Source organism: Dasypus novemcinctus, chromosome 15 (genome assembly GCF_030445035.2).
Source record: "Dasypus novemcinctus isolate mDasNov1 chromosome 15, mDasNov1.1.hap2, whole genome shotgun sequence".
Taxonomy (NCBI): Eukaryota; Metazoa; Chordata; class Mammalia; order Cingulata; family Dasypodidae; genus Dasypus; species Dasypus novemcinctus.
The window spans coordinates 95,380,151-95,401,939 of NC_080687.1; the positions used below are offsets into that span (position 1 = coordinate 95,380,151).

Below are 21,789 nucleotides of genomic sequence, written 5' to 3' on the forward strand. Positions count from 1 at the left end.
TTGGTGGGTGGGAGACTCACAGATAAAGAGCATGGCAAAGGACAGAGTTAGGGGTTTTTGATGTTGGAGTTTTGATGTTGGAGTTTAGTGCTGAAGCCTTAAGTTGGAGCCCTGGGAAGAGAGGAACGCTAAGCCTGCAAAGAAGCAAGCCCTAGGAAGAGAGGAACCCAGGAAGCCTGAACCCCCACAGACATTGGCAGACATCTTGCTCCAACACGTGAAAACAGACTTTGGTGAAGGAAGCAACTTATGCTGTATGACCTGGTATCTGTAAGCTCCTAACCCAAGTAAATACCCTTTATAAAAACCAACCAATTTCTGGTGTTTTTTATCAGTACCCCTTTGGCTAACTAATACACACCCCAAAATAGCAGGATATACAATCTTCCCAAGTGCTCATGGATCCTTCTCCAAGATAGACTATACGTTGGGTCACAAGACAAGTCTCAATAAATTTAAAAAGACTGAAATTAAACAAACACTTTCTCTGATCATAATGGAATGAGGGAAGCAGACTTGGCCCAGTGGTTATGGCGTCCGTCTACCACATGGGAGGTCTGCGGTTCAAATCCTCAGCTTCCTTGACTCATGTGCAGCTTATTTAATTTTTGGCCACTTGAATAGAGCTCTTTTTAGAATTTTTTATTAATTTATATTACCATCCGGAGGTATCAAAATATACACTGACATTGAATGAACAGACAGACACAAAACAATTACAGCACATTAAAGGAAACACAGTTTACAATTAACCCATAATTCTTATTTTCTTCGTATAGCTGTTTTTAAGTTCTCCGTTATATCACATCTTAGATTTCACTTTTTAAGATTTCTTCTGGAATCCATGTTGTCTGTAACATGCAAGCTTGTGCTTGGAAACATTTTTATTAGTTATCAGCAGTCAGTTAAGATAACTTGAGCAGCATAAATGTAGTTAAGCTCTTATTTAGCAGTTTAGACAGACCGCTAACACACATTTTTGGATTATTACTCTGTAAGACTATACTGAGACTTGAAGTTCAGGAGTAAACTATTGATTTAAAACTGAAAATTCCTTTGTAAACCTTGATAAAAATTTTGTACTAATTTTATTATCTTGGTTAAATAAGCCCAATCAGAATTAGCATGGAAACAAAACAGAACACCAATGTTGCCATGTTTTTCTCTCTTTTCAGTGGCTTAATTCTATTAACCCCCACTAGCCCACAGCTACATTGTCATGTAGACAGCAGGGGGATTCAAGAGTTGCTGCCAGAATAGTTTCCTTATCTTAATTAACACTTTTTCAGAGAGTTTTCTTACAAGCCTGATTTCACTAACAAGGACTGTATTTAGTATTTTTACCTGTTTTAAATCTTTCAATAGATTAAAAGGTTTTGGCTCAGGATGAAACTCGACAACCCCTTGCAGATTATTTGTATCTGGTGGTATCACATGTAATGTTACGGGGAAAGCAGATAATAATTGTTTAACATAAGGCAAAGCATCGGCAACATCTGAAAACATTCTAATTTAGACTTAGTAACAGAAGACAATTCAGTAGGTGCAGACGGTTGTACTGGATACACAGAAGGTATTTCATTAGGACACCTCACTGAGCTTTTGTTGATGAAAGGGTTAATATCAGGATGAGGGGGAAAACCTAACGGTTCTCCATTCACTGCAAGCTCCTGTTCTTGTTCCAATTTACTTTCTTTTATTTCAGATTTACTTATGGGCTTAGGAAATACAGTAATTTCATCTTTCTCTCCTTCCTCAGACTGTAAAGGATCTAAGGCTGCCACTATCTGGTGGCATAAGGCCCATACTGATAATGGAATGAATTCCCTTTTTTGATATGCTCTTTGTAAAGCTTTCATTACACATTTCCACTGTTTCAAATTTAAAACATTATGCCCCTGAGGCTGAAACCAACCACAATACTTTTGTATTAAAGCAAACAATTCTACTAACTCACAACTTTTTACAGGCACCCCTCTAGCTTTCAACAAAGTTTTTAACACTTGCAAATATGCTTCCACATGTCCCATTTGATTACCCATTACCCTGATGACTTCGTGGAAATGTTACTTACTTAACCTTGAAGACTCGAGTCACTCTGCTTTGGACATCACACACGACCCTTGATGAGGTCTTTTTCCATGCTCCCAATACTGATTTGGAAGCCTCACTAACTTCTTCAGGCCTGACGTTGGGCACCAGATGTCAGAATCATGGACCCGAAGGGTATCGGGAATGAAAGACAAAGAGAGATTGGGATCAGGGGATCTGAGAGCTTTGAAGCCTCAAGCTCATGAGACAAGTTTATTAATCTCAGGGGCTTCTTCATATACCCCAAGGAATTGCGAGAACCAGCAACTAGTCTAGCTAACTATTCCCATTACCTCAACCTGTGTAACACAATGGATTAAATGCTATGATTATAATACAATGTTCAAAATTACAATGTTCTGTTACATTGTTGAGAAAACATACCCATAAATCTTGCTGCCCAGGTTGTCCTGTTCTACCGAGAGTCCTTGTTCCACCTGAGCATACACATCACCTTGCTAGATTTATGACCTGCACATATAGCTATGGAGACAGCATGACTCAGTGGTCAAGGAAGTAACTTGCTTCCATGGAAACAACATGCCTTTGTTTCCCACATACAACAAAACAATCACAAGTGAAAAGATCGAAACGGTCATCAAAAACCTCCCAAAGATGAAAAACCCAGGACCAGATGGCCTCACAGGTGAATTCTACCAACAATTCAAAGATGATACAATGCCAATCTTACTCAAGCTCCTCCAAAAAACTGAACAGAAAAGACACCACCAAACTCATTCTATGAAACCAACATCACCCTAATACCAAAACTTAATAAAGATAGTATGAGAAAAGAAAAGGCCAATATCTCTAATGAATATAGATGCAAAAATCCTCAATAAAGTACTTGCAAACTGAAACCAAAAACACATTAAAAGAATTATACACCATGATTAAGTGGATTGTATCCCAGGTATGCAAGGGTGGTTCAACACAAGAAAATCAATTAGTGGAATAAACCACATTGATAATCTGGAGAAGAAAAATCACATGATCCTCTCAATTGATGCAGAAAATTTGACAAAATGCAGCATGCTATCTTGATCAATATACTCCTAAAGATAGGAAAAGAAGGAAGATATCTCAGCATGGTAAAGTAAAAAAAAACAAAACCTATAGCTAGCATTGTACTCACTGGTGAAAGACTGAAAGCTTTCCTGCTGAGAGCAAGTAAAGGACAAGGATGCCCACTGTCACCACTGTTGTTCAATATTGTGCTAGAGGTTCTAGCTAGAGCAATTAGGCTAGATAAAGAAATAAAGGGCACAAACAGGAAAGGAAGAAGTAAAACTTGCACTATTTGCTGATGATATGATCCTATATCTAGAAAATCCTGAAAAAAATCCACAACAAAGCTACTAGAATGAATAAATGAGTTGACCAAAGTGGTAGGATACAAGATTAATAAGCAAAAATCATAGCATTTCTATACAATACTGATGATGTGCAATATGAGAGGAAATAAAAAAAAATTCCACTTATAATAGTGACTGCAACAATCAAATATTTAGGAAAAAAACTTAACCGAGGACATGAAGGACCTGTATTCAGAAAACTACAAAACATTGCTAAAAGAAGCCAAAGAAGATTTAAATAAATGGAAGGATATTTCTGTGCATGGAATGGAACACTAAATACTGTTAAGATGTTGATTCTACCCAAACTGATTTACAGATTCAATGCAATCCCAACATCCTTTTTACAGAAATGGAAAAGACAATTATCAAATTTATTTGGAAGGATAATGGGTTCCGAACAGCAAAAAACCTTTTTAAAAAGAAGTTGGAGGACTCTCACTTTCTGACTTTAAAGCATACTACTTAGCTACAGTAGTTAAAAACAAAACAAAACAAAGCAAAGCAAAAACAACAGCATGGTGCTGGCATAAAGACAGACAGATTGACCAATGAAACCTAATCGAGAAATCAGAAATAGACCCTCACATCTACAGTCAAATCACTTTTTTTTTTAAAAGATTCATTTTCATTTATTTCCCTCCCTCCTCCCCCATCGCACTTGTCTGTTCTCTGTGTCCATTTGCTGTGCGTTCTTCTTTGTCTGCTTCTGTTGTTGTCAGCGGCACTGGGAATCTGTGTCTCCTTTTTGTTGTATCATCTTGTCTCATCATCTCTCTGATGTGCAGCCACCACTCCTAGGCAGATTGAACTTGCTTTCACACTGGGTGGCTTTCCTTATGGGGTGCACTCCTTGCATGTGGGGCTCCCCTACACAGGGAACACCCCTGTGTGGCATGGCACTCATTTTTGCATGCATCAGCACTGCACGTGGGACAAATCCACACGGGTCAAAGAGGCCCTGGGTTTGAACTGCAGACCTCCAATGTGTTAGGCAGATGACCTGTCCATTGGGCCAAGTCCAAAGGCTGTCAAGCCCCCACCAGCTGGGCCAGAACAGTCTATTCAAGAAATGGTGCTGGGTGAAATGCATAACCATCTCCAAAAGAAAGAAAGAGGACCCCTATGTCACACCTTACACAATAATGAATTAAAAATGGATCAAGGACTTAAATATAAAAGAAACAACCATAAAATTCCTAGACAAAAATATAGGAAAACATCTTCAAGATCTTGTGGTAGGCAGTACTTTCTCAAACCTTATACCCAAAGCACAAACAAGAAAAGAAAAAATAGATAATGAGACCTCTTTAAAATTAAGACACTTTTGCACCTCAAAGGACTTTGTGAAAAGGTTGACAAGGCAGCCAACTTGATGAGAGAAAATATTTGGCAATCACATATTCGATAAGAGTATATATATATATCCATTATATATAAAGAGATCATACAACTCAACAATAAAAAGACAGTCTACATGATTTAAAAAATGGGCAAAAGATTTGAAAAGACAATTGTCCAAAGAAGAAATACAAATGGTGAAGAAACACATGAAAAAATGTTCAACATAACTTGCGATTAGGGAAATGCAAATCAAAACTACACTGAGGAAACGGACTTGGCCCAGAGGTTAGGGCGTCCGTCTACCACATGGGAGGTCCGCGGTTCAAACCCCGGGCCTCCTTGACCCGTGTGGAGCTGGCCCATGCGCAGTGCTGATGCGCGCAAGGAGTGCCATGCCAGGCAGGGGTGTCCCCCGCATAGGGGAGCCCCACGCACAAGGAGTGCACCCCGTAAGGAGTGCTGCCCAGCACGAAAGAAAGTGCAGCCTGCCCAGGAATGGCGCCGCCCACACTTCCCCTGCTGCTGACAACAACACAAGCAGACAAAGAAACAAGATGCAGCAAATAGACACAGAGAACAGACAACCGGGGGAGGGGGGGATTTAAATAAATAAATAAATCTTTAAAAAAAAAAACTACACTGAGATATCATTTCACACCTATTAGACTGACCACTATACAAAGCAGGTATGTTTTTTCAGGAGGCACTGGGAACCAAACCCAGGACCTGAACCCAGGACCTCTCATGTGGAAGGTGTGTGTGCAACCACTTGAGCCATATCCACTCCCCAGTTTGTTATTTTTTTAAATTATTCCTGGAATAATGAAAATGCTCTAAAAATTATTGAAGTGATGAATGCACAACAACGTTTGAATGATTATACCAAATATCATTGATTGTACACTTTGGGTGGATTTATGATTTATGAATATGTATCAATAAAATAGACTTGTTAAAAAAATAAGTAGATAAAATTCATCAAAAATGCCAAAGTCACAAATGGAAATGGAAGCTGACTCTAGGGGACAAGCAAAATGGTGACCAAGGGGCACTGAGAACTCAGAGGGTGGTCAGGCCACACGCTGGGCTGCTCACTGACATGATCTCACCTAAGCTAATCAGCAGTCTGGTAAGAAGGGATATTTTTATTTTATAAATGAGTAAACTGAAATCCACAGGGGTTAAGTAAGTATAAACTCATGCAGTGGGAAGTGGTAGAGCCAGGATACCAAAGACAATGAGTTTCTTTCTACAGTGCAATCCTTGAAATACAAAGAGAGGATCGCTCTCAAATCTCACATGCTATTGGAAAAACAGGCCCATACATAACTGTAAAATAGTAAGATGAATGCTAAACAGGTTTATGAACAAAGTCCTGTGGGAATACAGGCTCGTAAACTCTCCCAGGCAGAGAGGGAGAACAGGAATGCCAAAGGCAAAATATTAATAGATCCTCATGATGATACCAAGAGTATCCTTCACTGTTCCCTTTTTTTTTTTTTTTCCTATTTTGGGCTTTTTTTTAATTGACTTTGTAATAATATTACATTAAAAATATATATGTGAGGTCCCATTCAACCCCACCCCCCCACCCCCCCCTCTCCCCCCCCCCAACAACACTTGTTCCCATCATCATGACACATCCATTGGATTTGGTAAGTACATCTTTGGGCACCTCTGCACCTCATAGACAATGGTTCACATCATGGCCCATACTCTCCTCCATTCCATCCAGTGGGCTCTGTGAGGATTTACAATGTCCGGTGATTACCTCTGAAGCACCATCCAGGGCAGCTCCATGTCCCAAAGACGCCTCCACCTCTCATCTCTTCCTGCCTTTCCCCATACCCATCGTCCACCATGTCCACTTTTCCCAATCCAATGCCACCTCTTCTATGTACTGTTCCCTTATTTTTAAATACATATCCAATATTTATCATTTAGAACCAGTAATTTGTGAAGTTTGTAATAAGTGGGCTACTATGGGGAAATGGACTTGGCCCAGTGGTTAGGGCATCATCTACCACATGGGAGGTCAGCGGTTCAAACCCCGGGCCTCCTTGACCCGTGTGGAGCTGGCCCACGTGCAGTGCTCATGCACGCAAGGAGTGCCCTGCCACGCAGGGGTGTCCCTGCGTAGGGTAGCCCCACATGCAAGGAGTGCACCCCATTAGGAGAGCCACCGAGTGTGAAAGAAAGTGCAGCCTGCCCAGGAATAGCACCACACACACAGAGAGCTGACACAAGGTGTTGCAACAAAAAGATTCCCATGCCACTGACAACAGAAGCTGACAACAGAAGTGGACAAAGAAGAACATGCAGCAAATGGACACAGAGAGCAGACAACTGGGGTGGGGGAGTGAAGGGGAGAGAAATAAAATAAATCTTTTTTAAAAAGTGGGCTATTATGATCCTTTGTTGCAGATTTTAAAGCAGAATAAAAGAGTTTGAGTTATACATTTAAGTGAAGTCCTTCAAGATACCAGTTTTACATTTTGTGTATGAAATGGGGGAATGAAACCATAAATTAGATATAGATATGACATTTTTACATAAAGAAACACTGGAAGGACAAATCAGAAACCTCTGAGATAAAGGTGTGAGGAATGGAATAGAGAAGGTAAGGATGGAAGCGAGACTTGAGTATATCTTCCTATGAAGTTTTTATTTTTTTGATCTAAGCCACACTAAAACTGAAAGCAAATTGAAATAAATTAACCAAACATGTATCAAATTTGTAAGCTAGCCAAACAAAGAAAAGAATTTTGAATGACTTTTTGAGCATAGTACTCTGATCATACATCTTAGTGCTATATATTCTGAGGGCAAAATGAATTTCAAAAACTAAATCTTAAACTTCGTTCTGTACTTTTGTGTTTAGTAGTAACTGCAGCACTTTGAGTTTGAGACTATTTTGTGCATATTGCAGGATAAAGCATTTAAGTAAATATTTTCATATTATTATGAACCAAGGTTTTTAGTGTAAGAAGACAAATGTCAGATCATAAAAGTCAAGAAAAAAGTGGTAATGTTAAATCTGAACTAAAATATCACTATATACACATGGTTTTAAAATATGTATATATTTCTTAGTGCTGTCCTTTGAAAAGGCCAGAAGAAAGGGCATCCCATAGCATTTCTAAATACTATTTCCCACCAAATAAAACAGGATTCCTTAGAGAAATGGTTGATTTCAGCTCTGGGCAAGGAAACGGAATAAAAGGTAGGACATCTTAATGTGTCCAGAAGCAAGAAAGCTCTGAAAGACTTAACTGGGACATGTCAAAAGGACACAGAAGCCATTTTGAAGATGCTTCCACTGGCCAAATTCAAACAATGTGGACATCTAAAGAAATAACATGATTGAAAAATATTAATTAAAAAAAAATCCATGTGTGCATGGAGAGAAATTATAGCACTGCCTCCTTACTCTGAAATTTAATAATTAAAGGGGAAGAATTAAGCATTTACTCTATCTTGTGAGAAGAAACTATAGTTCATTCCCAGTTAATGAGGGGAAGTCATACTTTACAGAAGAATGCAGTTAATAACAGAATAATAGAAACTAAATCCCCGGATGCTGAGACCATTCAGTAAAATGTGGGGGAATAAGACAGTCACACATCGGAAATGCATTACCTGAGGATTACTTATAAATTGCAAAGGAAAACGTATTGTCAAGTACTGTGAAGGGTCTGAGATTTCACTCTAGCAAGTTGACAGGTTAGGCTGCAAAAACCTTCATGAATGGCAGTAAAAAAGCCTAAGACCCCTGGCTTGGTGATTGTTTCACTCACAGCAATATTGATACCCAGAAAATCATCAGTTTTGTACTGGACCCCAAACCCAATGGGGCAATGTAAAGAAGGCCAGTTAACACCTGCACACACTGGGTTGGAAAACAGGAGAGGAACCCTGAGATTCAGGGGCCCTAATCTTTTATAATTGGCAGAAAACATGCCTGCCCTTTGCATAGGGGAAGGTATTATCTTTATTATTCTGGGTAGCAAGTCTGTGTGCCCTTTGCGCCAGGAGAGTCACCACCTCTGCCTCCCAGGGCTGTGTGCTATCCAAGCATCCTTGAGAAGACAGTCCAGGAAACAAAGGAGAGTCAGTGCCTTGCTCACAAAAGCAAGAGACCCGTGGAGAATTCTCTCAACACATATACCCTTACAGTACAGAGCTCTGGCAACTGCCACCCTCATCAAGGGTTCAACCCTGGGATCCTTACCAATAGGACACCTATACTTCCTGATGTGATGCGATGACACAGGGAAGCATTTGAGGGGAATGCAATCAAGTCTTTAGACTTGACTTCCAAGTTACAAGAAATAGGGGAATAGGGGACCAACCCAGATAAATTTACATTCTACAAAAAAACTGGCACAGTCAACTTAAAAAATCAATGCCTCAGTTGGGCTCCTGTCTACCATATGGGAGGCCCTGGGTTCATGTCCCAGGGCCTCCTTGTGAAGGCAGGCTCGCCTGCACGCCATGGAGAGCCACCCACCCACAAGTGCCACAGAGCACCTCCCAGCCCTCAAGCACTGCAGAGAGCCAACTCAGCAAGGTGATACAGCAAAAAAGGGAGACAAGCAAAAAAACACAGAAGAGCATGCAGAAAATGGACACAGACAGCAGACAGCAAGCAAGCCCAAGGGGGGAGGGGATATAAAATATATAAATAGAGACACAGAACACACAGCGAATGGACACAGAGAACAGGCAGCAAGGAAGCTGCAAGGGGGGAAATAAAATAAATAAATACAGACACAGAAGCATGCACAGCAAATGGACAGCAACAACATGCAAAAAGCCAAAAGGGGGGACATAGAACAAATTTTTTAAAATCAATGCCTTGGGAGATGATGTAGAAAAGAAGACATAATCAAATGCAAAGCATGAATCTTGATTGGATTCTGGGGCTATCACACTCATTTGCAGAACAATTGGGGAAATGTGAACATGGACTGGATATTAGATTATTTTAGGGAATTGTTTTCTTAGGTGTGGTAATAATATTATGGTTTTGTAGAAGAACGTCCTTATTCTTAGACACACTCTGAAGTGCCACGTATGTCTGCAACATAATTTCAAATTGTTCAGCAACAGAACTACATGAAGTGCTTTCTATTGAGCCATTTTTTATTTCAATGTCATATGGTTAAACCTAATAGGTAAATAAAACAAGCATAACATGTTAACAGTTGTTGAATCTGGTGGTAGATATGAGTGTTACTGTACTATTTTTCCAATTTTTCTGATTCTTTGAAAATTTTCTTAGTAAAAACTTCAAAAAAGCTAAGAAAAACAAATGTAGTTTGACATCAAAATTCACTGGGGTAAATCCTGCTATTCTTTTTTTTTTTTTTAATGATACAAGGATCATACAAAATGTTAAAGAAACATAAGAGGTTCCCTTATACCCCACTCCCCACAGCCACCACTCCTCCACATGGACAACTTCTGTCATTAGTGTGGCCCACTCACTGCCGCTTTGTAGCTAAATGACAGCAAGGATGCCAGAGGAAGGAAGGTTTTTGAGGGGGCTGGCTGTGCCGGGAGGCTCCGACCTCTCCATAGCTCCCCTGCCACCCCAGCAGGCATAAAACCCTGACCGAAGGAGTGTGCAAACCTGTTAGCACGAGCCTCCTCAGCACACGCCTCCCAAGCACTAGATTTGGGCTCCTAAGCCCCTCCCTTGGATGCCGTGTGGCCCGGCAAGGTGCCCAATTTCTCCACACATTTAGTATTGGGTAGATCTGAGGGCTAAATGGGAAAGAGGAGTTTGGGATGACTGACAGATTTCTGGCCAGAGCAACACCCCAGGAAGAGGTGCAAGGCTCCCTGGGAGCTCTGGAGTGACTCAGGCCGAAGGTCTCAGGGAGGAAAGACCTGCTTACCAGAAGTGATATGGGCACTCAGGTCATCTAATTTTGATATCAACAAAAGGGGACTTCTTTTGTACCCCCAAGCTGATGAAGAGAAAAAGAGCAATGACATCTGATCTGTTTTTCAAATGTTCTACAATAGCATATCTCACTTTTAAAAATTTTTTTTTTATTTTTAAAGAAGCTTTAGATTACATAAATGTTGCATTAAAAATATGGGGGATTCCCATATGCCCTCTCCCTCCCCTCACTTCTTTTTAAAGAAAAAGTTACTTTTTTTAAAGTGGTTCTATAACATAGAAATTTAGAAACAACAAAAGCTGATACAGGGTAAGCAGAGCAATTATGAGTTGAATACTGAGTTTTCATACATTTGAACTAATAAATTTATTACGATCAATTTATCAAGATGAAATGCTGCCTGGATGTGTTTTGGCAGCAGTGGAGGGAGAAACACAAAAACGCAGTGAGAATCCGTGGTGACACAGCAGCACGGCGGGACGGGGGCACCGGCCTGGCAGCGGAGGGGCACTCAGAGGAGGTGGGCAGGGAGGCAACTGCAGCTGGAGTGTCAGAAGCAGCAGGCATGGCTGGGCAGCTGGGGGTGGGGATGAGCCATCCAGGATCCCCAAGGAAGGGGGAGAAAAATAAGTGGGCAGGTTCAGGGTCCAGGAACAACTCTGGGAGCAAATTGTGCTAAGAGCGCCAAGATGGCTCGTCCAGTATATTTGCAGGCATGAAAAGTAGATCATCTCTGATCCTCCCCACAACCCTGCGAAGTAGGGCTGCTATGTTTGGTGTTTTGTTTTATCCTGGAAAATAAAAAAGGCATAGGCAAATAGTACAGGAGGACTTACAATAAAAAGCAATTGTTCCTTCATTGCTACTTCCCAGGCTCAGTCCAACCATTTTAACCTTCCTGGTTTTTAATTCTGCTGATGGCCTCCAACTGTGTAAATACAATTAAGCTGCTCTTCCATGGTAATACTTACTGATTCTTGCTCTGACAGATAAGAATTCAGCTCACTTAATAGCCCCTCCACCCACCACCCACACAAGGCTATTTTTAGGTCTATTGTTCACTCTTACAACTTCACTAACCTTCAACTTTTGTTTTTAGTTCTATCAAATACACACAGCCTCACTTGGTTCTTCATTTCCTGAGAGGCAGATGTTTGGGCTCCTACTTCTTGACTCCCACCTCCACTTCTACCACCCAACTTTATTTTATTCTTGCTATGTAGCTGTAAAATGATATTGCACACTTTTTAGTTTGGTTTGCTGGATCATTTTTTTACACGAAGGGCAGAGCATTTAAAACTTATGGTATTATGTAAGGCCTTGTGACTCAATGCCAAGCCAGTTGAATCATGGTTTGAACAACAAAACGTCTGACATAGTTAAAAGAATACAGATTTAATCCAGGCCCTTCCTTTTCTAGCTGTGCGATCATGGGCAAATCACTTAATCATCCTAAGCTATTCACAAAATGCAAAATGGGAAAAGCAATAACTATCCAAGCTAAACAGTCTCAGGTGGCACATAGCAAGAATAAAATGAGAAATCATCAAAGTCATAAACCAGCAGTTAGATATTTTGTGGGTCAGGTTGGGGTGGCGTAGAACTTGAAGAGAGAAAATGGCTAGGAACAGCTGGATTACCATTTGGGTGAAGGGGCAGGAGCTTGACACACTGAGAGGTGTCAGCTCGGTAACACCCACTTAAGTAGAAGTCCGACTGGGGACCACTAGGCCCCAAAAGTGGTGCAAACTCTGGAGCATCAAGTGGTAGAGACCACTAAGAAGGCAGGGCTCCACATCCACTTGGGGCACTCTCCATATACATTCAATACTTATTGACAACTGTATACCTGACACTTCAAGAAGCTCCAGAGACCCCTTCACCTCCAGCCAGGCTAAGGTCCCCAAAAGTGAGGATCTCATCACTGGTAGAGAGCTCCAGAAACTAAAATCCCACTTCTGTTAACAGTGGTTTAAGATTTGAAGTGGTAGAGGGACTTATTCCTGTTCCACCTGACCTACAGTTTGAGGGCTTTTTAAGAGCCACCCAGCAAAATTCCCTGAGCTCCTCTCTATACCAGGCAGTGGGGCTAGGACCCAGGGACATAATGGTGAAGAATGGGAGATGATCTCTAAGGAAGTCTGACGTTTATCCACCAAGGACCATGCTGAAAGCATCTACTTTTCTCCTTCTCAGAGGCCAAGGCCAAATTAATTTGACTTTGAAATGTAGAGACTGACTCTTGGTTAGACCATCAGAAAACCACAGATAAGTAGAAGGTGAATGTTTTATACGCAGTATTAGTTCACTGAGTTCTTAATTTAGATGCATGATATACTAGGGAAGAACATAACAGAAAATCTTCCTGTTCTTAATGATTTTATCTATTCTTCACCTTCCCCATAGCAGTTTTGGCCTCAATCTGAAGCCGTAGGGGAATTCACTGTGAAATGTGGAATGAGTGAGCATGTACCCTCTGCTCCCAAAGGCTGGCACACAAGCCTGTGAACTTGAAAAGAGAACAAAGCTTTCTAGGATGATAAACAGAGAAAATGGAAGTTGAAAAGCCTGGTTTCCTCTTCTTTGTATCAGCACATACCATTTGTCAGAAAGCTCTGAATAATCTACCCCTCCTGTTCCTGAAAGTTGGATTGGTATTATTAAAGCGTTTCCAAAAGGAGATGTAGTTTTCTTTCCATAAAGATGGTACAAATGAGGTGGCAATGCAGCAAATAGGAGAGAAACTTGTAACATTACAATATTTGCATTGTGATTTTTTTCCCCATCTAATTCCTTTTCTAATTCTAGAAAAGGAAGATGGAAAACACAGTCTAAAAGGCAAGATGGGTGCGGCAGTTACAGAGGTCACTGTGGAAAGAAAGGAAAGTGCAGTACCCAGCCAATGCAGGTAAGTAATTAGTTTGGTTCAAGGGCTGGAAGGAAGTAAGGCACAAACTACAGAGAGCAACCCACAAGGCAGCTGATGAAAGACTTCCAAGGAAGGAGCCCAGCCTTTAGGTTCTTTTGTTAGCCCTTATTTCCAAACAAAGCAAGTTGCAAGACCAGTCCTAACATCTCAGCAAGCAGCAGAAAGCTTTCTTCCTTTGGGAAAACCTCTTAGGGGCTTCTCTCTATCCCCTCTTATGCAAAAGAGCAGCTTTCTCCTGAAACACCTGGAGTTTCTGCTGCTAGAGGCGACCTGTAAAGGCTGGGATGGCAGAGTATGGCATTTAGAATGCAAATAAGTCCAGGACTATCCAACCCTGGAAGAGTGAACACCTCCCTGACCTATGGTAGGAGACAATAGAAAACAAGCATCATTCTAAATTTCCTCCTCTATCTCTTTCTTCCAATTGAAAATGCTTGAATTGTAAAATCATAAACTAGTCTCCCTGCTTTCCATATACCTGAGATTAATTCATGCATTTTCGGAATGAAATGATACTTATTTTTTAAAACATACATATACTAGTTGCCCAATGACACCATCTTGGGGTCTCCATGGCAGGCTGGTCCAGGGGCATCACGATGTCAGTTTCCTGACCAGCATCCACTACCCATTTTCCAGCTGAAGCATTCTCTGCAGACAGGCATTTCTTTCCAAAATACTATTTGCTCAGAATAGTGATGGATGCATGAATAGGTCTTTATTTGGCCCACTACCTCAATAACCAGTTTCTTGCACTACCTCCCCAAAGCAAAATTGACACATAATTTAGTGCATCCTAAAGTTCTTCTGGAATATCTTGTGGTTTCACCGTGTCCAGGTAGCTTAGCACGTAGGCAGTGATAATTAACTTAATAGTCAATAGAAAACCTATTCATTCTTCCTTTCTATGAGTCAAATTCTTGTGTGTTTATAATTTAATAAATTAAAATTCAGAGTGAACTTTGCTCCAGCACATATTCAGGGTTGAAACAGATTTCTCCATCAAGTTGGAAACTGCTAACATAAGTGTTCAAGTATTTCTTAGTCACGTGTCACCTTGTCATCTTGTCATCCACATGAGAGACCAAGCCCGATGTTACTCTGGTTTAAATTTTGTTGTAGTTATTAGTAATAAACCAATAGAAAGAGGCTGGAAGAAGGAACCGTTGGGGATAAATAGCGTCTTCCTTGTGAAGTGAAACGGAGCACAGGCACCTTCCTTCCTTTGTGTGAGTTACCTCCTTCCCGCCGGGTGTCCTCTGCACAGTTAGGCAAAAATGATCCACCCACCACCCACCTGGGCAGAGGGCCTGCTGTGCAACGCTCCAGGCTGATTCCTGGCCTAGATCACCAGCTTCTCCACACTGAGCGTACTTGTGGTTTCATCCTCTTCCTTTGACCCAAAGTAGCCAGGGAGGTCCAGCATTCTTGACAATGAGGTACTGTCGTAGAAGGCGAACTCAGGGTGTGGCGGGAAGCTCTGGCACTTGTCTCTTCTGCCCTGAGAAGGGCTCAGAGGACTGACCCTCTGGTGGTTCTCTTTGGGGGAGACGGGGGAAGGGTGTTTCCTTGAAACGCTCCTGTGACTGGGGGATGGTCCCCTCCGCGCTCTCTGAGGCTCCGTTCTCTCAGCTCCGGCCACGAGTCCTGCCTGGCAGTCCCCGGGGTCTGCTTTGCTCCCGGCTGCCGCAAGGTGTGAGGCTTGGCGGGGGGCCTGAGAGGAGCGCTGGCGCCCCCCACCCCTTGGAAGCGCTCCAGCTCCTCAGGAAGCAGGCGGGCCCCCCGACTCTGAGGTCCGGGGCAGTCTTCGGCCTGGTCCAGGCCCGCGGCCGGGAGCTGTACGCGGGCGCCTGCCTGGGCGTCAGGGTGGACGTGCTCCTCTCCCTGAAGGGCCGGGCCTGCTTGGCCTCGTGGAAACGAGCCGTCCTCTTGAAATGGGAAGGCCTGGGGCGGCCGCGCTGCGGCTGTCCCCCCTGCTGCCCCGGGCCTCGCCTGCGACTTGCGGAGTAGGGCCTGGCTGGGGCTGAGGGCGCAGCTGAGCGGGGAGGCGCTGGCCGCCAGCCTGGAGGGCGCCTCTCGCCAGCGCTGCCCGCGGGCGGGTCGGGAAAGGGGGATTGATCCGGAACTTGTTGGCCGGAGCGTCCTCGGGGCTCCCCAGGTCAAGGGGCGGGCGGGAGGCGGCGTCCACGCGGTGTCCGTCAGGGGACTCTGAGACACGTGGTGCACTTTGGTGGTCTCCGTCAGCCTTTCTTCATCTCCTTCAGCTGCTGCGGGGCAGGCGGTGGCTGCACAGGCGCGGGAGGATCCTCTGGGCGCTGGCCTGGAAGCTCTCGCTGCAGGACGCGTCCTCCTCCCGCGCCGCCGCGCCGTTCCGCCGCAGGTCAGCGGGAGGCCCGGGGCCCGGGGCCGCCGAGGGCCCATCGCCCGCCTCCAGGGGCCGCGCGCGGCTCGCCGGGTGGCAGCTGCTCTCCTCGCCCGAGTTGCTGCGGCCGCCGGGCGTGTGCAGGGAGCCGCCGCGGCGGGGGGCGCAGCGGGGCGCGCGGCCCGGCTTCCCCACAGCGCGACGAGCAGGGTGGCCGCGTGACGGGCAGGCCAGGGAGGTGCCGGGGGCGCCGCCACGTTGCTGAGGGGCGGGCCCCTGCGGTGAGGCGGAGCCGGGCTGGCGGCCGAAAGCTACAAAAAACAAACAGAAAGGACAAGTGAGCCCCGGGGCGTGAGTTCCCTGAGCGGTTTAGGGTTTGCGAGGGGCTTGTCTAGCACCTGGAGAGAGAAGTGCAGTAAACAAGGGCTAGAGCTTCCGGTTTGGCGTGTGGTGTCGGTTAGTCTCACGTGGGGACCTGGCTGGGCCGCGGTGCCCAGTTAGAGAACCGCACGCTAATCCCGGGGCGGGGCGGCCTGTGCGGCGTGGCGGACGCCTGGAGGGTGACGCTGGGGAGAGCACCGGAGAAACGCTGGCGGTGCCGCGCGCCCGCAGCTGAAGGCCTCAGCAGCAAAGCAGAGACGACATTCTGCCTCCCAGGGGACAGCGCAAAGTCCTGCCTGAGCTTCCCGGTCTCAGGAGACCCTGCCGATTTCCCGCTCGACTCTGCAGCATCAACTCCTGCCTGTGTGTCCAGTCTTCCCACCTGCCTGACGGATTTTGGGGTTGTCCATCCCCATGATCCAATTCCTTTGACTGACTGACTGACTGACTGACTAAATAAATTACTGTGTATGGATATGTATATATCCTACTGGTCTGTGGAAAATTTCAAGATAAAATCAAGATTTTTGTTAATATAAACGCAAGATAGCTGTAGTTGACTTTGAGATGCACAATGGAAAATTCTCACAAGGATAAAACTTAATATGTACAATAATTTAGGTACTCTTTGCACCTCTCAAGAGAAATTAAAGGTGAAACTAAGACATTTGGCAATGTGATGTACTGCTCCCCTCTAAGTACTAGGCCTCTGCTCTCCACTCTTTCTCGATGCAGTCGACTCCCCTTCCTACATTTATTTTCCTACCTACCGTGTGGTGCTGAATTTTCTTCTTCCCTGCTCTCTCAAACTGGCTTGTCCCACAGTCATCAAAACATTGCAGTCACTGCCTGGGCCTCTCAGCCTGTCCTTTTGCCGACACCCCGTGTTTTCGTTTGCGAGGCTGCCTAAAGCAAACACCATGGAAAGGTTTGGCTTGAACGACAGGAACTGATTAGCTGATTAGTTTTGAGGCTGAGAAAATGGGCAATGTGAGGCTGATTTTATCAAGACGATGCTTTCTCCCCAAAGACTAGTACCGGGTGAACCTGGGCTTCTCTACCTTTGACTTCCATGGCTTTACCCTTGAATTGATTTTTTTTTTTCATCTGTCCATTTAGTCCAGGCTGACGGTGGTTCCGTTCACAGAGCTCTCACAAAAAACGTGTAGGGGTTGCAGGTAGTACACAGAGGTTCAAACCATCAGACAGTAGGACCTTCCTCAGTTCCTTCCTGGTAAACAGCATCTCCAGTCCTGACTTGCAGGGAAATGGCTGGCTTCTTCCTTTTTCAATTAAATGCTCCTGTGGAGCACTATTCTCTGGGGACTCACTTTCCAGAAACTCAGAATTTTCCCAGCGATCAATCTGTGGTTCCTTTGTGCCCGGGAGTTCAGATCTTGACTTATCCCTTTCCTCTCGCATTTTACTATAAGCTGCATGGAGAAGCCAGGCTTCACTTTCCACACTTGGCTTGGAAATCTCAGATAAATATCCAAGCGCATCACTCTCAAATTCGGCCTTCCGTCCAACATCACAACACAATTCTGCCAAGGTCTGTGCCCCTTTAAAACAAGGATCATCTTTCATCCAGTTTCCAGTAACACATTCATCCCTTTCTTCCAAGACCTCATCAGAAGTACCTTTAGCATCCATATTTCTACAGTTTCTTTAAAGCAACCTAGGCCTTTTCTATAAAGCACCACACAATTCTCCCCACATCTACTCAATACCCAATTACAGGGAAGTGAACAAGGCTAAACTGATAGAGTGTCCATCTATGATATGGAGGGTCCAGGGTTCGATCTCCAGTGCCTCCTGACCCATGTGGTAAGCTGGCCCATGTGCAGTGCTGCCATGTGCAAGGAATGTCATGCCATGCAGGGGCGCCCCCATGTAGGGGTGCCCCATGCACAAGGAGAGCTGCCCCACATAAAAAAAAAGAGCACAGCCCACCCAGGAGTGGCGCTGCACACGTGTAGAGCTGACACAGCAAGATGAAGCAACAGAAAAAAAAGGAACACAGTTTCCCAGTACTGCAAGATAATGCAAGCAGATACAGAAGAACACACAGCGAATGGACACAAAGAGCAGACAACGGGGGCGGGGGGGGTGCATTATGAGGAAGAAGACAGAAATAAATCTTAAAAAAAAAAAACCAACTAAAGCTTTCCCCACTTTTTGGTATTTGCAATAGCAGCACGCCACTACTCTCTTTGAACCAAAATCTGTTTCAGTTTCCTAGGCTCCTTAAAGCAAATCCCATGAAATGGTTTGGCTTGAGCAGTGGGATTTATTACCTTACAGTTTTGAGACTGAGAAAATGTCCTAATCAAGGCATCGTCAAGGCGATGCTTTCTTCCCAAAGACCAGCTAATGGTGACCTTGGCTCCCCTGCTCACGGCAGGGCACATGGTGGCACCTGCAGGTCTCCCTTCTCTTCTGGGTTTGTTGATTTTAGCTTTTTGCCTCCGTGTCTTTCTCTCTAAATATATTCAATCCATTTACAAAAGACTGCAGTAGTAGGACTAAGTCCCATCCTGACCGAGGTGGGTCACTGCTTCACTAATGTAGCCCCATCAAAAGGTCCTACCTACAGTGGGTCCACACACATAGGAAGGGGTGAAATTTAAGAGTGTTTTTCTGGGGGTTATACAGCATCACACACCACAGCCCTGGAAGCCTCACCTCTTTCCTCCCTGGTCCCTGTCCTCACCTCGAGTTCCCTGTGCTCTCATCTGACCCCTTGTCCTACCAACAACCAGCTGTCGTTCATCTCCTGGGCCCATGCTCCCCGCTCTCCTTTCCACCTACCAATGGGACATGTGACAAATTCCTCAACACCTGTTCCCTTTCCTCAAAGCTGCCTTGCCCCTTGCCTTAACCGAGGCCCGGGCATTCCGCAGGACACCGCTGCTCTCCCATCTGGTCAGTGGAACCAGGGGAATCTGTTACATGTATTTCACGAGGGCCAGCAAAAGGGCACCTTCCTTGATTTCCATGTTCAGTCCTGACATCTGGCATCACTCTAGCACCTGCACTCCCAGTCTTCCTCACCACCCCCTAGCTGGTACCACCCTGGGTGACATCAGTGTCCATCATCCATCGGAGTGGTCCACCCAACATGTCATACCTTGTCATTGTCTGCAGCTCCTCCTCCTCTGAAACCTTAAACTTCACAGCCCTTCCCTGGCTGTACCCTCCCCTCTCACTCACTAGTCAACCTCAATGAGACGTCTGATTCTACAGCTTCTCTTTTCTCTCCCCATCTGTCAGCAACCTCCCGGCCTCACTTCCCCCCTAACAGTCTAGACCCCTGATCCATCACTTAAACCAGTCTTCCCAATGTCCTCAGCTTTCGTGACCTTGAATGCTGAGCCCCACCTCTCTGCCTCCTCTGCAGCCAAAGTCCAAGCCTAGATAAACGCAGACCCTGAACCCTCAGCAGCTGCCCCCACCCTGAGAACTAGCAGTGAAAATCCCACAGCTATGCAGACCAGTCCCCTCCACACCCGCAGCTTCTAGCCTCACCCCGAGCCTGAGGGACGCTCCGTGGGTCCCTCAGTAGCGCTATCTCCCGTTCCCTACACCACCTGCTTCAGCATTCCACCACGTTCCTCAGTCCCCCTAACTCAATGCCCTCCCTCAGGAGTCTCCTGGGTCACCAAAAACCAAACAAACAAAAAATAGAAGTCCTCGGGCAAGCACACCCCAGGCTGCTTCTGCCGTCCTTCCCTCCCCATGAACTTACCAGCAGGCAGAGTTCTAGTTACCTGGTTCTCTACAGAGTCAGCGGGAAGGGGGGCCCAGCAAAAGAGGCTCTTCCAGCCATCCTTCAGGGGATCTTCCCTGTGTGCCGGTTACCTTGAGGCTCCTCCTCTCCTTCCCTCAGCCCAGAAAGATGCTCAAGCCTTTATCGTTTCCACAAGGCCCCTCGACGCACCTCTCGTGCCCACCAACTCATGCTCCTTCTCTTCCCAGCCAAGCTTGGAGAGCCAGGCAGCTATATCTGCTGGCCTGCTGCTTCCACACCCTCAACTCTGAATCCGGCAGCTGCTCCCAGGATCCCAGGGAAGTGGCTCCTGCTCTGCTCCAAGGATTTCAGTCTTTATATTCCTGGAACTCTGTAGCACTGGCTACTCTTCAACACTTCTTGCAATTCTCTTTATCCTGGTTTTGATTGTAAAGATCCTTTCTGTTGTTCAGTGTTGTGATGATGGCTTACTGCCTGCATGCAATCTGTCTCCTCCTCTGACTTCTACAGACGAGCCCACACCTTCTTTGCTTATAAGGACTCCAGTCACACCAGAATAAGGCCCGCCTGGTTTAATCTGGCTCAGTTGGGCCCCAACTTGAAAGGAGCTTTGCAGATCCCATTTACAATGAGTCCACACCCACAGGACCAGGTGTAGGATCTGAACATGTCTTGTGGAGTGTAGCAGTTTGCCAGTGTTTATGAATTCCAAGAAGAGAAATTGGATTATGTTTTATGTTTGTAAAGTGGTCTGTCCCTCAGGGCAGATGAGAGTATCCTGGATTCAGAGGTTTTGGTTTTACTTGATTAAATAATGATTAAGGGGAAGAGGACTTAGCCCAATGGATTGGTTATCCGCCTACCACATGGGAGGCCCGCGGTTCAAACCCTGGGCCTCTTGACCTGTGTGCAGCTGGCCCACACACAGTGCTGATGAGCACAAGGAGTGCCCTGCCATGCAGGGGTGTCCTCCGTGTAGGGGAGCCCCACACGCAAGGAGTGCACCCCGTAAGGAGAGCCACCCAGCATGAAAGAAAGTTCAGCCTGCCCAGGAATGGTGCCACACACACAGAGAGCTAACACAAGATGACATAACAAAAAGAAACCCAGATTCCCATGCTGCTGACAACAACAGAAGTGGACAAAGAAGAACACACAGCAAATGGACACAGAGAACAGCAATGGGGGGGAGGGGAGAGAAATAAATTTAAAAAATAAATCTTAAAAAAATGATTAAGGCTTTGATTGGGCCACATCAGTAGGATATTGAGTCCCTTGGTGGGTGGAGACTCACAGAGAAACCGCAGCATAGAGAAGGAAGGTGGGAGTTTTGATCCTGGAGCCTGGGAAGAGACACAAGCCATTTGCCTGACAGTCTATAGCTGGCCTTATGGAGGGAACCGAGCAGCTGAGCCCAGAGAGGAATGAGCCCCTGGAGGAGACGACACTTGTCCCAGCCTTCAGCTGATATTGGAAGAAGCTGGGACCATGGAGCCAAGAGAGGAAGAGGAAGGCTAAACCTTGGCAGACATCACAGCCATCTTGCTCCAATATGTGGCAACAGACTTTGGTGAGGGAGGTAACTTATACTTTATGGCCTAGTAACGGTAAGCTTCTACCCCAAAGAATACCCTGTATAAAAGCCAACAGATTTCTGGTATTTT

At 45.1% G+C, this 21,789-nt stretch overlaps 1 pseudogene; it reads right to left on the minus strand.

Annotated features, from left to right (window-relative positions):
• Positions 1-14,164: 14,164 nt before the first annotated feature.
• Positions 14,165-21,789, minus strand: part of LOC131273504 (thrombospondin type-1 domain-containing protein 1-like) — a 36,992-nt pseudogene continuing 29,367 nt past the window's right edge.